The following is a 7,045-nucleotide window of genomic DNA, read 5'->3' on the forward strand; positions in this document are numbered from 1 at the left end:
CCTCGAAGACCTCGGAAACTAGCATTTCCTACGCAGCCACTCTTGTCAGCAGCTTGAACGACAAACTTGATCCAGCTGACATTCGTCCTGAGCCTTCGGCTTACTTCGATCGGGTAAGAGGCGTAATCTACGGGCCCATCAAAGCTCCCCTGCTAGTAACCGTAATCCTGGAGTGCCTAGTTGTGGAAAGCTTGCGATCGAAAAACTAAATAAATCCCAAGATAAATTCCCTGTTCCAAAATCAAGAGCTGTCACTAGGATGGAACAATTTTTCTCTTTCAAGCCGAAAATAACCCAGCAAGCTGATGACACGAAAAAAAAAAGTTGCAATCAGTTCCTATTGAGTTTTCGGTCAAACAAGTGTATTGCAAGGATAGTGGTGAATTCGTTGTGCGCTGTGATTCAAAAGAAAAAGCGGAGAAGATGCTTCTAGCTGCCACCAAAACACTGCCTGATGTGTATGCGGTTAATATTCTGAAGCCCATGAAACCTAGAGTTAAAATCATCGGTCTACCTGAAGAGGTTGCTCGGAAGAAATTGTTATCATATTGAAAAAAAAACCTAACTTAATCCACTGAGTAGTGATACTGCCTTTCTCGTATTTAGCCAGGACACCAACCTTATATGAAGATATTACAGTTCGACGTACCGTTTTCTTAATAACTTTTAAACGCAACAGTCGATCGTTATAAAATTCAATAGTGATCTACTAGGCTTTACCACCTTTCGAATGCAACTTGTTGCGAGAAAATCGGTAATGGATTACTATGTGAAAAGTTGTCTAATGTTTTTCTTAGCTTTTGTGCACACACTTAGACACACACATACACACGGACAGACAGACATTTGATCAGCTCGTCGAGCTGAGTCGATTGGCATATAACACTATGAGTCTCCGACACTTATATAAAAAGTTCGTTTCCGGAGTGAAATGATAGCCTTCCGGTACAACTTTGTTGTACGAGAAAGGCAAAAAAACAAAATGATATTTCAGAACCAAGGGAAATAACAATCACACGTCTACTCAAAAGAAAACGATTACAATCGTCTAAAACTGTTGCCTATTTAGAAACCGATGCACAAACTTTCGATCCTTTAATGAAACTGCGGCGTGTCACGCTGGGATCGTTGTTTTGTCGTGGAATCCATTGATGTCTTACGCTGTTTCAAGTGCTCCGAGTATATGGACACAAAGCTTTGTCGTGTAAAAACCCAACATGCTATCCAAAGTGTGTGGACGGTCATGATGTGAAAGATTGTATATCTGACTATGAAAGCTGTGTTAACTGTACTAAAGCCAGTACTAAGCCCGTTACGCTGGGATATGGATACTCTGAAGTAGTGCGAAACGGTGTAAATCCGGTCACATCGCCAGGCTCGGTACAACACTGAAGCTGACAATATCCCAAGGTGTCAGGCGACCCGTGCCGAGGGGATGAATGGCCTGGGGGTTGAAACAATTAGCCAGGATGTTAACGGAGCCTGTAATGCTGGGTAGACACTTTTTTCGTGGTGTATTACGGAGTAAAATTTACCACACTGTGCTCTAGTTCTTACTATTCTTGTTAATACTTATGAGTGATGGTCGAAAGAGTATAAAACGACTATAATTTACTTTTAGATGAACCATCTTTTCCTCTTTTTGGATGGAGTCAATGGAGTAAATTATAAAAACGTAACTCAATCTGGCTAGTGTTGAACTTAATTTTAAAATTAAAAAAACACTTTAATAAAGAATTAAAAAACCCAGATTAATCCACCTAGCGTTGGTGGTGCCTTTCTCGCATTTAGTTGAGACACCAACCTTATATGGAGTATATATGGTCCGATGTACCATTTTCTTCATAACTTTCAAACGCAATGACCGATCGTTATCAAATTCAATAGTGATCAACAAGGCTTTGCCCCTGTCGAATAAAACTTGTTGCGAGAAAATCGGTTAAGGATTACTATACGAAAAGTTGTCTAATGTTTTTCTTAGCTTTTGTGCACACACATACACACACATACACACACACACACACACATACACACACGGACAGACAGACATGTGCTCAACTCGTCGAACTGAGTCGATTGGTATATAATACTATGGGTCTCAAAGGCTTCTATAAAAAGTTCGTTTTCGGAGTGAAATGATAGCCTTTCGGTACAACTTAGTTGTACGAGAAAGGCAAAAAATAAATAAAATTGATTAATTAGGAAAGAAGAGGATATGAATTTGGTGGATCTGCTGAACCCTCTGACTGATTAGAGCTCTGTGTAAAAGTGAGATTCAGAAATGCAAAAAGGCAAAGAAATCAGATCTCTGTACAGAAACGAATTCGGAACTCATAAGAAGAAGCGAAAATATGTTTGAACTTCAGTACCGATGCATGATGAAAATCAGTATTATCCCACTTATTGTTGAACCGAAACTGATTGAAGGGCGCGCCTTTGAGAGTTGGTATTAGCCATTTCTCGAAGGGTATAAATAGCGGTACCTTAATCTAAAGAGGCCTTACATTAAGCTTGAGAAAATATCTGAATAAAAAACGACTACTTCATTTCTTCTCAAATGGAGCAGAAAGACATGCACTAAACAAATGACACTGGTATACTACACTGCCGTAATCTGGAAAAGTGACTTAACAGCCATTTTACACCATGCATGTTTTCCATTTTTCTGTTAAAGAACTCGATGAGTTGTACTCGTTAACACCATTTTTGGAAAATGGCGTATAAAGCTTAGATCATTTAGAAATGGGACACTTTGAAATGCGTGTATCTTTTAAACCATTTTTTCAATCAAAACACTTTCTAAGAAAGAAACACGGGTAATCTTATTATATTTCATGAAAAAATGTGAATCAAATCATTCATCACGAATTCGAAGAAATTCTCGTACTTTTCCGTTAATACCTCTCATTAGCCGGCGCACACCTCCTTCAGTCACGGTTTTGGCCATCCGGTTCCACCAATTCTTCATCTGACCAAGGTCGCTGATGACTGCACCCTTCATCTTCAGTTTCCGCTTCATTATTGCCCAATATTTCTCTATCGGGCGAAACTGGGGACAATTTGGTGGGTTCAACTCTTTTGGGATGAATTGGACTCCATTGTTGTTGTACCATTGTAGCACATCCTTGCTGTAATGGCAGCTGGCTAGATCTGGCCAAAACGTAACTGGACCATCATGGGACTTAATGAATGGTAAAACCCGCTTCTTAAGGCACTCCCTGGTGTATACTTCCGAATTCATGATCTTATTCGTCACAAAAACGCTGGTCTTCTTTCCGCAAGAGCAGATCCCTTGCCAAATCATGAAGTTTTTCGCGAATTTATCTGCGAAAATGAACTTGTATTTACCAGGAACCTTGTTGCGTGCAGGTGCCTTGTAGAATTTGACCCCTGGGATTTGTTGGAAATCGGTTTTCACGTAAGTTTCATCGTCGAGCAAGAGACACCCTTCGCGTTTCGTCAGCAGTCGGTCGTACAGCCTACGAGCTCGGGATCTGGCCGTTGTTTGCTGTTTGAGGGTTCGGTTTGGTTGCCTACTTGCACGGTAACACTTGTAGCCTTCCGGAGACGAATTCGCCGCACTGTACAGCGATCAGCATTCAGTTTTTCGCCAAATCATAATCAGAGATGTTGGGATTATCCTTGACTTTTCGAATGACCTTCAACCGCAGTTGACGATCAAAAGTTCCACTCCGACGCTTGGTTTGCACTTTGCGAGCAGTCGTTAGGGTCTCCTTATACCGTTTTATCACTCGCGCCACGGTACTTTTGGGATAACCCAGCAGTTTTCCCAGCTTCCGGGCTGACGCAAATGGGTTTTGCAGGTGGTTGTGCACAATTATTTTTCTTCTCTCTTCCTGCATGATAAATATCTCGGAACTACGTTAGTTTTAGGCAGCGAAAAAATTTACCGAGCAGTACTGTTTATAACCAACAAAACGCTGTCAAGAGCTTGTATATCTGACCACTGGGAGCGCCGCTATCGCTAAAATCAAGTGTCCCATTTCTAAATGATCTAAGCTTTACGACACTTTTTCAGATTACGGCAGTACAAAAGTTCAATGAAATGGACCCAGTGGTTCATCCCGAACAAAGGAAAAAAAAAGCCAACAAGCAACGGACTTCACGAAACGACGAGATCCTGGACGTGTGCCACTCAGCATGGAATAAGGACTGTCCATCCTATCGAACACGTCTCCAGAACACCAGACTGCGAATTGAAAACTCGATTTTTTCAGCACTCGTAGTATGTATCCACTCGTAGTATTTAATGTACAACTCGTGCTGAAAAAATCATCTTCTTGCAACTAGTTGCACAAACAACTATTATGCAACCAATTTGAGTTGCCTAATGTTCATTAAAGCACTCATTTTATTAGTATGGAAAAGTAGGCCGTTTTATTATTCAAGCACAAACTGTAAAACCAGGCATTTTGTTCCGAAATTGCAAAAACACAATTTAAGGCAGTCAGTGTGTGTTGGTGTATTGATAAAAAAACGTTTAGTACAAAAGAAATCGTTATTCACAATTTTTCATCGTATCATTTGTTTATCATTAACGGATTTTTCTTCTATAAAATAAAGATTTCATGATCTAAAGAACGCTTCATTTCTGGAACAAGATAAGAATGGACACATTGTGTACGAGGTCAGGATACTTCATAGCTCAAATAAAGCAGAAATAAATAATAGAAACGGGAATGTGAATCCAGACCAGGCGAATCTGATAAGAAAAATGCTCCGGGAAATGAACAAAAAAATACCCAACTAGAAAATATGTGCTTTTTTATGTTCGTTTCAACAGGTATTCTCGTGTTCAGGAACCATGGTATGGGTTGGTCGAGTCGAGTTCAAGCAAATTTTCAAGGAGACGTTCCAAACGGTGCGGGAGCGTGCCTAGATGAAGAGGATAGCGATGGAAAATTGTATGCTCACTTTGGGGAAAATTGCGCTTGCTTATTTATTTTTCTTGGACTCAAGCCAACTGAACTGCGATGGCACTTTGCTGCTTGTGTACGGCAGTGTCGTATACAGTTACTTTCGGTTCGGTTTGCGTGCTCGTGAACTTCTGAATGGGAAAACTCTCCGGGAAATGTTAGCAAAATAAATAAAGTCAACGTTTAGTTGGTGAATCGAGACTAGCTCTCTGGATACCCGGAAGTTGTGGGTTATTTATGTTCCATCGAAATAGCTTCGGGCAGTTCGCACCGTATTACGTTTCGGTTCCCTTTGATTGATGAAAATGATGAGTGAATTTGGCCAAGTAGGCGTGAAGAGTTTGATCAATTCAAGATATGCATGAAAAGAAAAATACTTTTGAGCGTTTTGCTAATTGTTCTCTCTTGCCAATAAGACGAGTCACGGGGTCTCCAGTTAATCTTGCAGGCAAAGGGTTGCCAATCCGGAAATGGCATGTTCGATTCTCATTCTTGCCTAAGACGTTTTTTGTGTGAAAAACATTCACGTTCCGACCCAAGCATAGTGTGTATCCATTGTACTTGCCACACAAGATACAAATTCATGAAATTGGATATAATGCATATAACTAATATAATGTGGAAATGCTTATTGAAAAGCAGACCAAGTTCCAGTTGGAATGTAAAGTGATTGAAAAAGAAGAAGACTTGTGCCACAGTGTCTTGTACACGACTGACACACTCGATTTTGAAATCGTTTGACATGATTGTTCATAGAGCTGTCTGATTGATGAAGTGATTTAATTTACAGTACGTCCTATTGAAATTTGAGATGATCCTGACATCTTTTCCATTATTTAGTCATGTACAGTGAGTGACCCAATTTTACAACTAACCCAAACACAGCTGTTGATCGTAACAGTTGATCATCATGATCTGATGCGTGCAAAGTGTTTCTTAACCAATCGTCGATTGGATCATGCTGTTGCAAGAACGCTATCAACAACGTGGAAGGAAGGTGTACGACAAGTTTTGCAAACAAATCCAATAAATCAAAAAAATAGATAAATTTCTGTTCATTTGATTTCATGTACCTACAATAAGGTTTAAATGGAAAACAACTTGAGGGCTAAAATTAACTCAAATATAGATAAAATATACGAGAAATGCAAAAAAATACAATTAGGTTAATTCGCACTTATAAAGGACAATATTCTGCGGGCAGCAGGGACTATGTCCAAGGGCTTGACGATCCCTCCCCAGGCCATCTGCGAGTTGTGGGGCTTGCCTAGGATGTGGTGGGGTTTGACAGTGGGCCCTGTTAAACCTCTATAAAAAGCTGCATGTATCCGCAAGTAGGCCCCACCAAAGCGACCGTGTGCCGCTCAAAGCGCACAAGCCCAAGTCCTGGTGTTAGGTGGGACGCTAAACAGCCCTGACACGACGGCCCTCCGACGAGACAGGAGGTTTGCGCAGGCCCAATAAGCCGCCTAGAAAACCAATCATTACGAACAATATAAGAGATAATGCGACTCGATATAATCGGCAAAGACCTAGGCGACGAATACAGGATCACGATTGGAAGCTTGGAACATGGAATTGCAAGTCGCTAGGTTTCGCAGGTTGCGACAGGATGATCTACGATGAATTACATCCCCGCAGCTTCGACGTCGTGGCGCTGCAGGAGATTTGCTGGACAGGACAGAAAGTGTGGAAAAGCGGGCATCGAGCGGCTACCTTCTACCAAAGCTGTGGCACCACCAACGAGCTGGGAACCGGCTTCATAGTGCTGGGTAAGATGCGCCAACGCGTGATTGGGTGGCAGCCAATCAACGCAAGGATGTGCAAGCTGAGGATTAAAGGCCGTTTCTTCAACTATAGCATCATCAACGTGCACTGCCCACACGAAGGGAGACCCGACGACGAGAAAGAAGCGTTCTACGCACAGCTGGAGCAGACATACGATGGATGCCCACTGCGGGACGTTAAAATCGTCATCGGTGACATGAACGCACAGGTAGGAAGGGAGGAAATGTATAGACCGGTCATCGGACCGGATAGTCTGCACACCGTATCGAATGACAACGGCCAGCGATGCATAAACTTCGCAGCCTCCCGCGGAATGGTAG

This window comes from Armigeres subalbatus, chromosome 2 (assembly GCF_024139115.2).
Source record: "Armigeres subalbatus isolate Guangzhou_Male chromosome 2, GZ_Asu_2, whole genome shotgun sequence".
Classification (NCBI taxonomy): Eukaryota; Metazoa; Arthropoda; class Insecta; order Diptera; family Culicidae; genus Armigeres; species Armigeres subalbatus.